We start from the raw sequence: 18,416 nt of genomic DNA, 5'->3' as shown, positions 1-18,416 counted from the left end.
GCAGTAATATCAGTCCATTTCTGTTTTAATACAGTAATTGTATAACATAAAATATTGAATGCTTTCAGGATGACTTCCTGAAGAATGATTACTGATTGAAGGAGAATACTATACACTGTAGAAATTAGATTTCTTAGGAGTACCTAATAAATACCAGTAATAAGAAGCAGATAAACACCACCGAGTCCGGAAGTAACCCCCTAAGGACATGACTTTTGTCATATCATTGAGTCAAGTTATGACAAAGATTAGGTAATCTCAAAATGAGAAACATTCTATTACATAAAGTAGAAAATTTAATTTTCAGAAACAACAGTCATGGGCTGGGAAGTTGACTCAGTGGGTGAAGCTCTGGCCAACAAGTGTGTGGACCTAAGTTGGGATATCCACATGGAAGCTGGGCCCTATAGTGTGTATGTAATCCAGTCCTCCCTTCAATAACATGGAAGGTGGACACAAGAGAATCCCCAGATGCTTACAAATCAGCTAACCTGGTATATGCAGCAACAAGCAAGAGACTCTGTGTCAAACAGGCAGAGAGTGAGGACCAACGTCTGAAGTTGTCCTCTGACTTCTACAAACCCACGCCTTCAGTTACACATGTCACCACATACATATATTATCTCCTACATACAAGTCACACACAATAAATAAAACATCACACACACAAACAAACAAAATATAGAAATAACATAGAAACACTCCATTCTAGAAGAGATGAAGGGAATCAATGAATAATTTTAGATAGGATCTTGTGCTAGAAGGGAAGGGGTGAGCCAAAGGACCTGATTGGGTTAATTGTAAAATTATCATCTTTCATCACATTAAAATATTCTATCAAATTCACTGAAGTTGATATTTACACTTGGATTGCAGAGGATAGTACCACAATGCTTAGGAAATGTAAGTGTTTAAAGGTGAATTTCACAGTATATAGGACACCCTTGCAGGTCATCAGAAGGAGATATTTTGTCATCTGGGCAAAAGGGAGAAGGTAGAAAGGGAGACAAGAAATGAAAGACTCAGAACCACTGACTGAGTCACATAGGATAAGAGATTGGGAGGGACTGGATTAGGGAAAGAGTACAACAGACATTCTTCACATTTGGTAAAATTACTCTAGAAGTTTGAAATTTTTCCAGTTAAATGTAAATTTTTTTAGATGATAGTTATGAATGTGTCAACATGCTTGGGCTATGAATATAACTTCTAGGAACAATTGAAGGTTGCTTCAAATAGGGATCTATAAATGAATTACAGAAAAACAAACCATGCTTTTAATACAAAAAGTCTTTCATCAAATGAGTGGAAACAAACTTGAAAATGATTCAGCCTTCATATAGAAAATCAATCCAAAACAAACCACACAAAAAAACAATAGGAAAAAATCTTATTGCTCAATAAATGGAAGGATATGTTATATAGTTTTCTTGTATAAAAGGGTCAAGACATAAATTCAACTCAGGTGTGTGTGTGTGTGTGTGTGTGTGTGTGTGAGAGAGAGAGAGAGAGAGAGAGAGAGAGAGAGAGAGAAATTGATTTTTTGCTGCAATTGCAACACAACTGTAGAATATTTGGGTTTACTGACACAAACTGCGAAAGATGATTCTATCATAAAGCCAAAAAAATGAAGAACAGTCAAAAATTTAAGAACATAGTTGGTGGATTTATGCCGATGACCAGACATGTATGACTCCAGTCATTAAGAGGCTATGGAAGTGGTAAAAATAGCAGAATACAGAATTGAATTCATAAGAAATCCTTTTGTGGCAGAAGCAACACTGTTATATGCAGAAATGACAGAAGTTATACAAGTGAAAATTTCCAAGGAATATTTTTATAAAAGTTTAAAAATATTATTAGTCTCCTGTTTATTGCATATAAAAAGTAATTTAACATGAACTAAAATTATTTTTTGTTTCTTTTTTTGTTTCAAACAGGGATTTGAAATAGTTTGAGACTGGTCTTCAAACTATTTTCATTTCTATTGATTTTTTTAAGAGAGGATCAATCATATGTGACCCTGATAGGGTCATACGTTGTCCTCAAAATTGCTGTGAAATGAAGACCAATTGTGTTTACATCAGACACAGAAGTCAACAGTCATAACAACAAAAAACAACATATTTTTATTAAACAAAAGAACTTACTTTTTAAAAGTTCTGCCAAGAAAGTAAAAAAAAAAATCAAAACAAGAAAAGGAAAAGATACTTTAATAGGTATGATTAACAAGTATCTCACATACAAACTAATTTATGGGTGATACGGGGCAGATCAAATATCTTGTGATAATGGACAAAACATTTCACAACAGTGGATATCCAAACAGCAAATTCACACCTGAAAATCTCAGGATTATTAGGCACCAAAGAGATGAAAATAAAATGAAAGACATACCATAGCACACCCAGCTAGACTGTATAAGGACAGATCAATAAAGAAGTGGTGGGCAGCAAGTGGAGGCCATGCAATGCCGACGGGAGAGAAAATGTGTAGAACCTTGAGGAGAGCAGTCTTGTAATGTGCACTAAAGGTGAACATGTTCATATTTGGTACATACTGAGAAACTGAAGAAATACATGGGATCTCCAAATTCCCTACATTAAGACAAATGCTGGGGCTCAGAGATAGCTTAGCGGATAAAGTACTTGCTGTGTTGCACCTATGTAAAAGTCAGGCACAGTGGTACATGCCTATTCCCCTTGATTTTGATAAATCATTACAGGTAGATACCAGGGCTAACTTGCCAGCTAGTCTAGTAGGAACAGCAGTATTTAGGCTCCGTGAGAGTTGGTGCCTCAAAATGTAAGATAGAGGAAGATGACTAATACCAGCCTTTGACTTCCACACATGCATGTGCCAAGCGTACACAAAGATAGGGCAACCACAACGATTAGGCATTTGCATTGCTTTTCTGATAAAGTGCCCTAACAAAAGCAATTTAATGGGGAAAGGATTCATTTTGTTTGGGAGCTCTTGTCCACCATGGTGGGGGAGACATGCTGGCAAGAGCATGAGGCAGCTGGTCGGACACATTGCATCCAGCAGAGACAGATGATCGCTGCTGTTTAGATCACTTTCTCTCCTTTTTATTGAGGCTAGGGCCACCACTCATAGGATAGTGCTGCACACAGCTGAGGTGGGTCTTCATGTCTCAATAAACCTCATCTAGATGATCACTCAGGGACATACCCAGAGGCCTGGCTCCTTGAAGATTCTAGATCCTGTCAGGCTAGTAATAGTAAACATCACACAGCACTATTTGCTGCTATCAAAACCAAAGTGATCATAGTATAAATTATGATACATTCATTTAAAAATGCACATATCAATAACACGAATGAGATATCTTATAAGCAACAGGGTTGTTTATATCTCATATATGATGCTGGTAGTAGAATCCAGATGTAACAAATTGCATAATGCAGGGTTTAGATTCATTAAAATGCTACGGCTAATCTATCATATTTGAAAGCAGTACACGGGTTATTCATAGAAAACAGAAGGCCAGTTAAAAATGCAATGGTAAATGTAGAATTTGATTGCTGGGATATTCTCTTTATCAGATGGACATCTCATGAATATGTATTGTGTATTATAAGGCCTTAGGATGCATACTCATGAATTCTCCATATTTCTATTACAAAACTCTCTATATCACCCACCAAGCATAGGGATGTGACCATGAATACTATAGACCAAGTTTCATTGTACCATCAACCCTCAGATCTCCAGGGTATAAGAAAGCAAACACTTCTGTCTTGTTCATTGGTATGGTGGTTGGAGGTTGTCTTCTGACTTGACATATGTACAAAAGAGTTATGAAAGGCTTACAGAATGGCTTTTTCTTCCCGCTCCAAATTGGCATACCACACTTCTTGATCATGTGACTACAAATATTCTTCATTCTGCTAGACCCCCATTCCTGCATTGTTTAATTCTGCTCTGCCATAGGCCTAAACAGCTTCTTTATTAACCAATGGTAATAAAACATATTCATGGCATTACAGAGGGGAATCCCTATATTATGATTAACTTGTACTGACCATAACAGTTCCTAAGAACAAGCACTGCATTAAGGAACTAAAACATACAATAGATTGATTCCAGGAGCTATGGTTCATAAGAAACCCCATCAACTCACATTGCTATGTCAGAAGCTTCTTCTGCTGTCTTTAGGGCACATCATGGCCCTTTATATTCATCAAACACAGTCTTCACTTCCTTTTCTTTGCCTTCTACTCCACCCATTCTCTACATGGCTAAATGCTACTCAAGGCTCATTTAGATGAAGTTTCAGTCATTCAAGTCATCACAGTCAAATTTCTTGATCCTCCATGTGCTACCATTTCATCCATCACTGGAGACATAATCCACAAACAACAGGTGAAGCCCACAATGTGCTTCCTCTCTCTTGCAATGTTAAACTTAGACAAATTGGTGTTTTATGCTCCCCATAGTACTTATCTCTACTACTGTACACATTAATAGCTATGGTATTTGTTTACAAGTGGTCATGACCACTGTACTATGGGCAATTTAATGTAAAGATGGGTCTTACTACATTGTTTCTCTAGTACACAGCAAATGCTCACTAACTTGTCACTGAATGCTGCATGCTTCAATTCACAATGACTTAGGGCAAAGCCTGTCACATATAAAGGGCACAGTAACTATTGACACCTAATGCTATAACTTAGGCTTTCTATTGTATTAATTCCCTTCCTTTCTAAAGCATTATTATTATTTTAAGGCCAAGTTTTTCTTTTAACTTGGTTCTAGGTCTAGCATGCATAGCAATCATAGACAGTATGGATACTTAATATGCATAAAGGAAGAGAAAAATTGAATTACTGAAGTATAAATTGTAGCTGTTCAGATGTGGAAACAGTGAGCTGAGATACCTTCTATTTTCCTTCCATTACCCTCACTCTCTGTCCTGTCCCTTAAAAGAGCTGCTAAGGAAAATTGCTCACGTGGGGGATATTTGAAGTCAGTAATGTATCAAGTCTGGATGTGTTAACTCATAGGGGATTAAATTGATAGCAAGTGATCACTATGAATATTTATCTCTTGCCTCCTCTGAACACAGGGAGTCATTTCTGCAGTCCAGTCCATCTTCTGGGTCCACCACTTCAGATGATAGGGGATTTTTCATCACTCCCTTACTACACAGTATGACTTTTCAAGGCATTTTGATAAAAATGAGTAGGTAGTAAAATGCTTTGGGTGATGATACTTGCTGCTTACTCCTGGCAAGGTTACATTTACATCACTTTTCTCTCAGTTTCTCCAGAGAATGACTGTGAATTCCCTTCCCTCCTCCTACTGATGTGAACATTTTATTTCTGCTGCCCTCTGCTTAGTTGCTGAAACTATCTCCTGACCAGTAGCTTTGCTGCTTTCTGACTTCGATTCATCTTGTAGAGCTTAGTTTTCAATAATTCCTTGATCTCTCATTTTAAAGCCAAATTATCAATAATGGCACAGGCATGAACACTTAACAACACTCACTTCTATATACTCCACATTGTGTGTCTACATACTCCACACCATTCTTGTCCTCAACAGTCTTTCCAAGCGACATTATTCATGTGCTTGTATTTAAGACTTCTCCCATTAATCTAATTTTACTTTAGGAAATCCTTTGTGATCTGAGATTACCTTCAGGGATCTTGAAGACTAGTGGAGCCTACAATCTGTGTTCATTTATAAACAACTGCACACACATGATTTTTTTCTAGGCATATGCAGACAGTTTGACCCAAGCATGGGATACAATTATATCATTTGAGATGATTTACTAGTCACAAAAGGAAATTATTTCTACCATTCAGGAGAAGAGTTAGCAAAAGCTCAAGTTCAGTGCTTTTCACACAATTTTAAAAATAAGAATAAGAGTTAGCAACATCCTTGGCTCTTCTACCTCCAACCTACTGTGTAAAAGATATTTCTATACATCACCTCAGATAATCCTCAGGTCATCCTTTGAGCGGCCTTACACAGAACAAACTAAGGGCAAGAGTGATGGATGGGTCAGCAGTTAAGAGTACTCACTGCTTTTGAGGAAGACCTGGATTTGGTTCCCAGAAGTCAGATCAGGTGTATCACAGATGTTTATAACGCGTCCCAGAGGATCTGATGCTTTCTGCTGACTTCCATGGACCCCAGTATGCATATGATAAAGGCACATATATGCAAGAAAAACATTCACACACATAACATAAACAGATTCATTTTAAAGTACAAAATAATAACATTCTATATTTTACATCACCCCTTTTTTTCTACTTCTGTTTATGAGGTCAAAATGTGGAGAGTAACTGGGCATGGCAACCTGAAACTGTAATGTCATCCATACATGAACTGAGATAAGACTATTGCAAGTTCTAGACAAGGCTTGGCCCCATAGTAAAATCTTGTCTGTAGAGGAGAGGATAGAGATGGTAGGGTAATACAAGGGAGATGGAGGAAGAGAGAGGGTTATAGTAGTAGAAGGGATGATTTTTTAATATTTTATCTTTCTACCTCCATTCTCACTCCTTTGTCCTCCTTACTTCTCTTTTCCCTTCCTCCTCCCTTCCCATCATTTAACAAAGCACTATTTTTTTTATTTTCAAATGAAGGACACTTAGTTATCTTTATTAACACACTATGCATGTTCCCTCATTACAAACACAGTAGACATATTGTGAGCATAGATGCTACTTTATATGACGTCATCCCAAGTCAAGTAGAAGGGAAGGGGAAAGTTTTTGGAAATATAGATGCATGCAATCTAAGAGGCACTGGGAAATCATGAGACGCATTTCTCAGAATGTCTGAGGAGCAGACAGATGCTCTCCCACTTTGCTGAAGCACACGAGCTGCCCCTTGTTCTCCTTCAAAATCGTTGCCATGGGGAGCAGCAATGTCAAGGAATCTATCTGTCTATGGCAACCTCATCTTCTCAGCCAGGACATATTAGTCTGTGCGGCATGATAACTTCTGTGCTGTCAAAAAATATGACATTCGGCTAACATTAAGGAAAATTGCTACTTTCAAAAACATAGATTCTCACCTCCCAGTTCATGAATATTTTTCAAAGGGTCTCTAATCTCAAGATATCAAATATAGAATTCTATGTAAGAGAATATGCAAATTTTCATTTCAGGGAAGACAGTATCTATGATTTTTAGTTGATTCACCAAGGTGTCTGTGGTGAAAAGAAGAGATCATAAACTACTGTTCTTCAAGAAAAAAGATTTTATAAATATAGAGAAACAGAATCAATTAAATTTCTCACAAATCATCTTCAGTTTTTCTCTAATGTGCAATACACTTATATACACACAGGCAGAGAAAGCAGCACTCTCTTTTTCTGTCTTTTTAAAGATTTGGTTTTCAGAGGGAGGGGAGGTATGGGTGGAGGGGAGGGGAGGGAAGGGGGAGAAGGAGGGGAGAGAAAGGGGAGAAGGAGGGGAGGGAGGGGGGAGGAGGAGGGAAGGAGATGGAAATTTTTAAATATAAAAAAAAATAAACCATGAGAAAAAAAAAAAAAAAAAAAAAAAAAAAAAAAAAAAAAAAAAGATTTGGTTTTGGTTTTGTTCCTTTTAACACAGGGTTTTAGTCTACAACCCAGGGTGGCCTCAAACCTACAACAATCCTTCTGCCTCAGCCTGTTGCAAGGAGAATACCTGCTTGTTTGTCCTGGTTGCCCAGCTAGCTTACACCTGAAATAGTCCTACAGAAACTATTCATTCAAATACTGTTTGGCCCATTATCTCTAGTTTCTTATTGGTTAATTTTTGAATATTAATTTAACCAATTTCTATTAATTTGTATATCGCTATGTGGCAGAGGCTAACTAGCATCTGTCTCAGGCAGAGGATCCATGGCTTCTTCCTGACTCTGCTTCCTTCCTCTCCAAATTCAATTCCATCTTCCCACCTACCTAAGTTCTGCCCTATCACCAGGCCAAAAGCAGTAACCAATGAAAGCAACACAAAGATAGGACCTCCTACAGCATCAGCTTCCAAAATCAGTTCTTAGAGATATGAGCAGCCTTGCTAGATGAAAATAACTCTTTTCATTTACTCATGAAAGAGATCTTGTCTTTTTCTACTTCCCATGTAGATTAGATCTATGTATGTTTCCCTTCTCATGAACTAAAATTGGATCACTTACCATACCATATTAGAAATGGCAGCAAAAATCCATAGCCATGCCACTCTGGATATGCCCCACCTTAACTATTTTGGAAGCTAAGCAAGATCAGGCATAACTAGCATCTAGATGGGGGAAAGTACTACAGAGAACACATGTGATGATTTCTCATTGTCATTCCACAAAATCATCCACAACCTGTGACAGAAAAAAAGAAAAGGCATTAATGGAAGCAGGAAACCAGATTCCCTGAGCACTTTATGATACTTGCAACAAAGCAAAACAAAACCATGCATCTTCATCTTAGTCTTTCTGCACCAGGCAGAGGTACCTGTACCTCCATTTAACAGATGAGGAACCTGGATCTGTAGTGAGAAATTCAACTTTTTCTCTCAGATATGGAGATCTCGAGTTGCAGACAATGGTATTTTATTTAATTTGTGTCTGTGTGGAAACTTCCACTGTCTCTCAGTCATGTATGAAAATGTTTGAATTCCTTTAAAAAGAGACAGAAGAGTGGGTCTGAAGGGATGACTCAGAGGTTGACAGCACTTGCTGCACTTGTAGAGAAATTTCTTGGGTTCTCAGCACCCATGTCAGGCTCCTCACAATCATCTGTAACTCTATCTCTGGCACCCTCTTCTGGCCTCCTCAAGCATCTGCACTCACATGTACATGCATACACTGATGTGGATGCATAGGTAAAAATAAAATAAAACTATTTTTCAAAGTCTTAAAAGAGATCAGATAAGAGAACTCAAGTTGTTTCTTTTAACTGACTAAATGACTGACCTGAAAGCACCAATCTGAAGAACATAAGGAAAGGCTTGTAACTCATACTACCTCTCTCAAAGGATGAAAGCTAATTGAAATTTGAGGCAACAATATAAAAATAAAACATTTCTATCATTTACAATTACACAGCCACACAATACATGTAGACAAACCACTCATAGATGTAAAAGTTCAAAACAAATCTTCAGAAGTCATACATATAGCTATTAACATAACCAAAATCAAACAAACAAAGATAATAAAAAGAAAACTACAGGACAAAGAATATAGACAAGTTATGTCCTCACTGGGTCAGAGCTATGAAGCAGCAGAGACCCCAGGGCACAGGTTGAATCAACAAAGTAAAGGAGACCCAGATGGAATCACAAGAGACAAATCACACGCTCTAAACTAATCTGTAAACAGATAAGAAAGGACACTTGTCTAGAACAATCTATTTAAAGACAACTGAATCACAAAGGAAAATTCCAGAAGCCCTTTATCTGGTATGAAAATTGAGAAAATATCTAAACATTTTGGTTTTTTTCTTCCATTCTGTTCTCCCTTCCTCCCCCATCTCTCTTTCTATCATCATGCCTTTCTTTCTCTCTCTCCCTCTCCCCAACCCTCTCTCTATCTCTAAGTTTCTCTCTCTCTCTCTCTCTCTCTCTCTCTCTCTCTCTCTCTCTCTCTCTCTCACACACACACACACACACAGAGAGAGAGAGAGAGAGAGAGAGAGAGAGAGAGAGAGAGAGAGAGAGAGAAGCAAAGAAAATCAGTGGACCAGTAAACCCATGCTACATGCACTTTTCAGGATTATGCAATGATTTTTGATGGCGTTGTTTGGTTATAAGACGTATCTTGATGAAGACAATGATGCAAATTATATGCCAATCTATGTTCATGCTTATAAATTTATCTAAAATTCTCTTAAATTTACAATAATAAAGAGAACAGTGTAATGTGCAGAAAGTAATATTCTGAAGCCATGTGTGAGTTATCAAAGTGATACAAAGTTAAAGAACTAAAGTTAAAATCACTACTAATAAATTTACTGAATTAACATATCAGGAGAAAAAAATTATAACTATCTTACTATAAGAAAAAAATTTCCCCCACCCAACAATGCCCAAGGCAGGTTAGATGAGCTGAGGCTGAGGTCATAAGAGCAGGAGAGCTGCTCCTGTCCCCACCAGATGCAACACTTGTAAGAGCAGACCCTACACCTCACCTTTAGGGCTAACTCTACTGTGTGGGAGAACAGACACTGAGGACATGAACACTGGAGAACTGTCCCTGCCGCTTGCTCGTCACTGCAGGGGGTGAACTAGCCAGGAAAATGCAGGAGAGTTTACCCTGGTGGTGAGGACAAGGGATAACTATCAGACTGACTAACCGTACAACTACCTAGACCCAGAACCACAATTATGAGTTGGCCCATCAGAACATCCATCCCATCTATGATTCGCTGGAGCATGTGAAGGGACTGGTCACAGAGACTCAAAGCATCAGGATCTCCATGGCAGCATAGGGCAACAAAAGAATAAACAAGAGAAGTTTTAGTGAAGGCCCAGCATTGATAGTGTAGCAGAAACCAGAGGTCTCAAAGCAGACCAATGATTCTTGGCAATGAGCACTTGCAAGTAAAGATACAGGGATAAAAGGCTTTACAGTGTAACTCATTGTGTCACACTGTGGCTTTCATGACAAGACTGTTTTCCTTCTTCTTCTTCTTCTTCTTCTTCTTCTTCTTCTTCTTCTTCTTCTTCTTCTCTTAAATTATATGGGAGGGGAGTTGTAAGAGCAGAGGGTGGATATAAAAGGATGGGGAAATGAATGGGATTTAGGTACATGATATGAAAGACACAAAGAATAAATAAAAAGGAAAGTTAAAAAGAAAAGAGAAAAATTCCATAAACTTCAGAATCAATCTATGAATAAGAGGAAAAACAAATCAGAAAAGCTACCTAATTCTGAACTAAAAATAGAAACTTTAATCTACTTTAATGGCTGCAAAGTTTAAACTTAATTTATTGTCTGAAATCTAAGCTATTACTTGTTACAAGATGCATCGCAATGAATGAAAAATATGGTAATGATTACCCTATATTAATCACCCCATCCATAACTGCAAATAGAAAATGCATAAAGTTGAGAGTAAGCACTTAGCAGGATTTGTAGCAGCTTAGTGTTTCTATAACATCCAAATGACAAATTTTATAATATAGATTTTTAATTGATTAGAAACTAAATGACAACAAAATGACCAATCACTGTTTTCTTAAATATTGGCCCAGAGGACAAGCTTGGAATTTCAAGGCAACTATGAGTAATTGATGAGAAGGATGCTTCCTAGATACACAAAAAGAGATGGAATATTACAAATCGAACCGTGTTAAGCTGGCTGATGCTCAGCTTTGAATAATCTGGTCATGTTGGAAAGGATTCAGAGGTCAGAGTGGACTGCCAGTGAACCTCCATGATGTTTCTTGGCCAGGACTGGACCTGTACCACCAAATTCTAATGACACGAAAATATGAACATGAGGGCACTGACCCCTAAATCCCACTGTGAAAGAGTAAGAGCCCAAGCATTCACTGTCCCCTGGACTTGTACCATATGTCATGCAGCTCCAGGGAAATCAGTGCATATTCATAGGTTCATGCAGAATTAAAGCTGGAAGGGAAATGCTCAGCCATGAAGCTTTACCCTGTCATATTTAGAGCAGAGCAACCAGTTCTGTGAGACTGAACAGTTTATGCCAGTGTCTTACAACTGGGTCCATGACCTGGTGAGGTTAGGACCTAGGGTTCCTAAGACCTAGGAGGTTTTGGTTTCGAGCATGATGGCATCTGTGGTCAACTTAAGCATGAACTGTAGCCCCCACACGCTCAGATACTTTCTTACTATCAGTTAACTCTTCTCTGCTGAGGCAGTCACAAAAGCATAGGACCTGCTGCTAGGTCCCAGATCCCCCTATAAAATAATCTCAGAAATCATAGCAGTGTAAGAATGGGAAGCACCATGTTTTAGCCATCTTGAGAGAATGACAGTATATGACAGATGAGAATTTAGGTTGAACAGTAGGTACTAAATAAAGGAATGTCTGAACCTTTGAATGATTGTTGTATGACAATGTCTACTCAGCTCAGATAGAGAGAGGGTGACATAGCAAAGTATCGATGCCGCCAAAGTCCAACTGAGAGAACCAATGGGCTTTATTGGGGCTAATTTTAGGAATGTGGGTGAGGGGTTACTTAAGTAGCAGGAATGACTCAAAGACATCACCAAAGTCTATCCTAGCCTGAGCAATGGTTCATGAAAGATAGCAGCCTGGGATGCACTGTGTAGGCAGAAGGCTACCCAACAGTTTGGAGAGTCTCTAGCAGTTTGGTTGGTCTCTGCTTCTTCTAGGAAGCTCAGCTTCTCTGAGAACCAGTTGATTCTGTTTCTATCATGTAGATTCTAGGGGTAGGACTAAGCTGCCAAGCTTGGCTGCAAGTGTCTTTACCCACTGAGCAGCCCTGTAGTTTTGTGTTCTGCACTCTGTGGTACTCATTTTAATGTTTCTGAGAACACAACTCGAGTAGCAATATTCATTAACAGTATGAAAAATAAATGAAAAACAAACAAGCTTGTCATAAAAGCATAAACAAGCATGAACGAAAATGGGATTGTACTAACACACAGTGAAATCCACACAAGAATAAATGGCCAGAGATGGAAAGAATAACATGTTGGGCATAGATATCCTCAACAAAGTCCTGCTGTAACTGTTAGTACTAGAGTGATGGTCTTGAATGTATCACTTCCCATTTCTATATCATTATTTTTCTAATCGTGACTATGGAAAGGTCCCTGCATCCCTGTTTTGTTATTTACCCAATGCTGATTCTGAGTCCAACATTCTGACTTATCCCATGATTAATGAACCAATTAAAATCTGTAAGACTCAGGATTTAATATAAATCAAAAGCAAATATCGGTGGACTGACAGATTAGCTGTGACATTGTGGTCAAAGACACAACTTCTAACTGCCTGAGCATTTGACAGCAGCTCTCAATTTTGTGTATTATCTCTGCGTGAGTACATGCATGTGTGTACTCTGTGCACGGGTACCCATGAAGTCTAAAAGACTGTGTCAGAGCTCCTAGAGCTGGGGTTGTAGTTGGTTGTGCCTCCTGACATGAGTACTGGGAATTGAACTTGGGTTCTCTGAAAGAGCAGTACAAACTCTTAACCACTAAGCTACCTTGCTAGTCCCAACATCCTCATTTGATACAGCTAGTTACATTACCTTGTCGGGTTTAGAACTCATTGTGAAAACTAATCTGGCTTTGAAGTTGAAGTTATCCTTTGACCCCTGTGTTCCCTAACTCCTCTCATAGGATGTTTTTTCTCTTTGTCTGCATTTATTTTTGGCAGCCCTGGGTATTGAATCCAAAACCCGTGAATGCTGCACAGAGGATGTACCTGAGTATACCCTCCATCCCTGATGACATTCAGTATCTACCTCATCTGATCACAGAGACCATAAAAGCAAGATGGGGGAATGATTGAGGGAGGGGATCATTATTTAGCTCTGCTTATATGAGCCCCTACAGGTAAGTTCATCACCCTGAACAGACAAGGCAGTCTAGTTAAAATACAGATCACTTCTGTCATCCATTAGCGTGTATGCAAACAAACACACATGTCTAATGACTTTACAGGCAGCAGTTGAAGTCCGGGAAACATTGTAGATGACATTGCTGGAGGAGGTTGAATGAGAAGGGCCCTCACCCAGTGAGAGGAAACAAGTCCCGAATGGTCCCCCCATTTCGTACACAAGTTTATTAAACTTTATTCATTCATGGGCCACATCTATTAAGCAAATCTATTGACTCAATATGTTTCTCTAAATTGCCTTACTACTGTAATTTTCACAAATAGGTACTTTATAGCACTGCTGCGAGTGGAAAACCAACATCAATGGCCACAAATAGGTAACTAGAAAATCAAACTGAAAATGAGCCAAGTCTGCCAATTAGAGTTGAACTGTTTTTTGCCTACTCTAGCATTAGGGATCAAAGCCCAATCTGCTGGATAAGAACTTGACAGAGTTAAGATACTGAAGACCCAGCAGCTTCAATCACAGACTTGCCATGGAAGCAATTAGGAACACTGTAAGATAATTTAACACCACAGTGTACTTCAGTGTTTTGTGTATCCAGTTCCATTGAAAGACTTAGTCATGGGCCAATGAAATGTCTCAGCAGCTAAATTATTTGAAGACAAGCTAAACAATCTGAGTTGAAGCCTCACAACTCACTTGATGGAAGGTGAGAATGAATTCACTTTGTTGTCTTCTGACTCCTGCACAGGCGCCCGGTCACATGGACATATACACAAATGTATTACACAAAGAGGTTAAAGAAAAGTGCAATGGTGTTCTTCCCAATTCACAAAGACATGCAAGAAGAACAAAGGGCTGCATATATGAATCAATTTCATCATGCCCTTAGGTAACTTCCTTCTCAATGCCACATCCTATATAAAAGTAAAGTGAGAAAAAGCCAACTCCAATCTTCAGCAGCTCTTCTTTAAGGCATTTCTTAGCTTTCTACCTTTAGAGATTTCAGGACGTGGGTCTGAGAGATACTGAATAGATGAAGTAGTCAGCAAGCTACCAACTTGAGTCAAGTCCCCAGGACCCACTATAGTGAGAAATAATTGACTCTTCCAAGTTGTAAGTTATCCTCTGATTTTCTCTCTGAATAAACTAATAAATGATAGAATTTAACGTTATATATACACACATACATAAGCACACACAAGAATATATATGACATATATGTAAAAGGATGTGGTCAATGTTAGTAGATTTAAACAGCAATATTTAACAAATATCATAGTGTCCCCAAAAGCAAAAAAATCCTCTTCTTTCATATATGTTTGTATACGAGTGTGTCTGTGTTCCCTGTGTGTGTCTGTGTGCTTGTGTATGCACATGTGTGTTTACTAGATATTAAACTAGGGCTTTCAATTCTCCACCACCCGTCTACAACCCCAGCCACTACCCCTACTTTACCAGGTGACATCATACACACACTCCATGGTTTCCTCCTGCTGGCTTGTTTCTTACTCCATGGCATCATGGTTTGTGTGTGTCTGTATGACCATTTCATTTGTCCTTGCAAGAATCCATGCCCTAGCATATCTTACTGCTAATAAATTTTATTCTGTTGTTAAAACATATGTGTACTTTGTGATTACAAAGGCAATTCTGCCTATTATATGAAATCCAGGGAAAATAAAAACATATTTGCAATTATTCACAAAATCTTAATATAACAAAAATCATGACTCTGTTTGTTGCTTTCTTTCCTACACTTTTTAAAAATTGAGTTTTTTCTCTGACAATTTTACACATGTATACAATGTATTTTGATTACTCTCTCCCTCCACTCTCATCTCCCTCCCACCCCCACTAATTCCTCTTCCACCAACAGTCCCTTCCCCATTTGCCCCTTTCTCAGCTTCATGACTTTTACTCTTGTTGTGTGGCCCTTTAGTTTAACCAGAGATACTAGTGCAACATTGGATCATAACTGTCCATTGGAGCTGGCTAGTCACCTATACTTGTTGAGATTTCAATGACTGTGTACTGCCCCAAGCAGGCATTCCACAACCCTTCTCTCTATTCTGGCTCTTAAAATATTTCTCTCCTCCTTCCACGATGTTCTCTGAGCCTTGCAGTAAATGGTGTAAAGGTTTTGTTTACAGCTAAACTCTCAATCATCACTTATTCTCAGCGCCTTGTTCAGCCATCAGACTGCCTTCATCAGAGCTCACTGGAAAGAGAGGGTTAAGAATATAGGTCATATATAGAAAATGCGTCAATCCCACATTAATGTTTTATTTGTACCCCATAAAAACTCCATTTTATAATACATATAATAGCATAGTTTTTTAAATCAGTTCATTTGTTTTTGTATTTAGGTGAGGGATTTTATTTCTTTCAAGTCTGGGAAAATGATTTTTGTTTGTTTGTTCATTTGTTTTTCAGTTTCTGCACTGTGAATTGCTAGACTCTAGTCTTCCAAGGGGAGGTAAACTCCAATTTATACATAGAGTTTAGTCTATAGAATGTGCTTGGGGGGCATAACAGGAGGCTGGGCCCTGGTACTGGAAGGAATTATTGGTACCAAGGATCAGGTTCCTCTCGGAGACCAAGTAAACATGACTACACCCCTGACACCCTCCCTGCCCTCAGTGGTCACTGCTGCTGAGTCGGGAACCAGAGTGAATTCTGGGCTGTGATTTTTCTGACACATGAGCAAGCACCAGAGAAAGATCCTGCCTTTCCTGGAAAGAGAGAACTGACAGCATAGTCTGACCTGAGGTCCCACCAGGCTTCTTTTGACAAAGCAGTTCTGGCAGATGTCTGAATGGAGTCATGCCACCAATTCCAACCAGGAAGGAGCTCCTACCTCCCACTTTCAGTTACATGGGCCTCCTTTGCAGAGACTGTCACAACTGCCCACAGTTCAACCCATGCCTCTGCTACAGTATCCAATAAGGCATTATTTCTCATGAGATTAGATTTTTCTTCGCTTTTACAGAAATGGTTTTCAGTAGCAGGCATTCAAGGACTCTGGGCATCTTCTCAGCAGGACTTGAGTAGACACACACACACACACACACACTAGGTGAGAGCTATTCTTGATGCTCAATAACAAGCTGAACTCCAGTGATGCTGGCTTAAATGATTGCAATGATCTAAGCAGGACTGGAGGGAATTAAGCGCTATGCTGGCTAGTCTTGACTGTCAAATAGATTAAGCTGAGAAGTACCTGACTTCATAAAGCAGGCTTCAGGGAATGTCTGTGAAGTATTTCCAGAGATATTATATGAGGAAAAAGGCCTAATTGAATGGAGGATGCCCCATACCAAAGACTGAGTATACATAAAAGTGTAGAAACAAGAAGGCCATTGATGCAGTCACAACTGCTTCCTGTCTGTCCTAAGGCGAATTGCTCTGGCCCACTGCACACAGCCCATAGTGCTCTGTCTACTAGAGACCCTAAAACTAGAAAGTCAGAAAGTTGGATTGCCTAAAATCATGGCCTCAAATAAGTCTCCCTTCTTTAAGCAGTTTGTGTCAAGCATTCTGTCACAGCAATGAAAGCACGACTTACACAACTTCTGAATGCAAAGACTGGGAAGGTTTGATCCTATGTTGAACAAGGGTTTACTCCAACACCCTTAGGTTATTCCGCAGGAGTACATGGTGGGGTGGAATTCTACCATTGCAGGCTTTGATATCACACACACACACACACACACACACACACACACACACACACACACACACACACCAGTATTCCTGTCCATACTCTCCCTGGGTTGCCTGATGAGCTTTATCTGGAGACTGCAAGCCTTAGATTCTTCATCTATAAAACAGGTGTTTGGGGTATTTGCCTCACACTGAGCCTTCATGAAGCTTACTGAACTAATCCAAACAGAGCCCAGTGCTTGAGGTTGGTATGATACAAGTATAGGCGGTATTGTGGCAACCATCTCCATTGAAGAGAGCCTCAGCCTTTGGGAGATTCACTAGATTGTTCCAGACACACACCATGCCTTTGTCCAATCTTATGTTCACAAAAGAGCAAAGCAGTGTGCTTATTCCCTGCTCCACAGTGACCCAGCAGCCCACTTCTCCTATCCTTCCTGATGTTGTTCTTTGGAAGTTTTGGCTGTCATACCATGTTCCCCATTTCCCCACTTAAATCCTAGCTTTAAAAGACAAATTTATCGCATTTCCATGGTTTTTATCTTCAACCTGACACAACCTCGAGTCACTTTGGAAGTAGAAGCTTGACTGAAGAATCAGCTCCGTCAGACTGGCCTGTGACATTCATAGATGTATGAATGAAGCAGGAAGGACATGACCATGGAGGTCAGCAAAATCCATAGGCATGTAGGCTTGTATAACAAAGTTAACTCAGCATGAACAGGGGAGTGAGCTAGTAAGCAGCATTTATCCATCAGTTCTGCCTCTGTTTCAGTTTAGCTCCTGCCTTGGATTCCCTTAGTGGGGACTATACCTTCATCCCAAAAGCCTGAGTAACTCTTTCCTCCCCAAGTTGCTTTTGGTTATGATGTTTATCACAGAAATAGAAAGCAAACTAGACCACACACCAAGTGGGTTCATCAACTGTGTTCCACCATGATAAGGCTATTGTTTCAATTTGTCAAAATTCTTTTTCTGCTTTGATTACTCAACACTGATCAAGTCATCTGCCTCTACGTTCTCCACAATGTTGGTTGCTATGCTAGCAACCTCCTGGCACAGGCAAGTGTTAGACAGATGGAGTTCTATTGGGCATCAGTCAAGAAACAACTTTCCACCTCCCAATATGAAGCCTTCCACCTTCCTTCACAAATGAGCAAACAGGCCCATTTGTTCACAGGTTAGATAGCTGTGCAGTACTGCATGTCTGCTGAG

This window comes from Arvicola amphibius, chromosome 2 (assembly GCF_903992535.2).
Source record: "Arvicola amphibius chromosome 2, mArvAmp1.2, whole genome shotgun sequence".
In the NCBI taxonomy this organism is placed as follows: domain Eukaryota; kingdom Metazoa; phylum Chordata; class Mammalia; order Rodentia; family Cricetidae; genus Arvicola; species Arvicola amphibius.
This window is presented reverse-complemented; position numbering follows the sequence as displayed.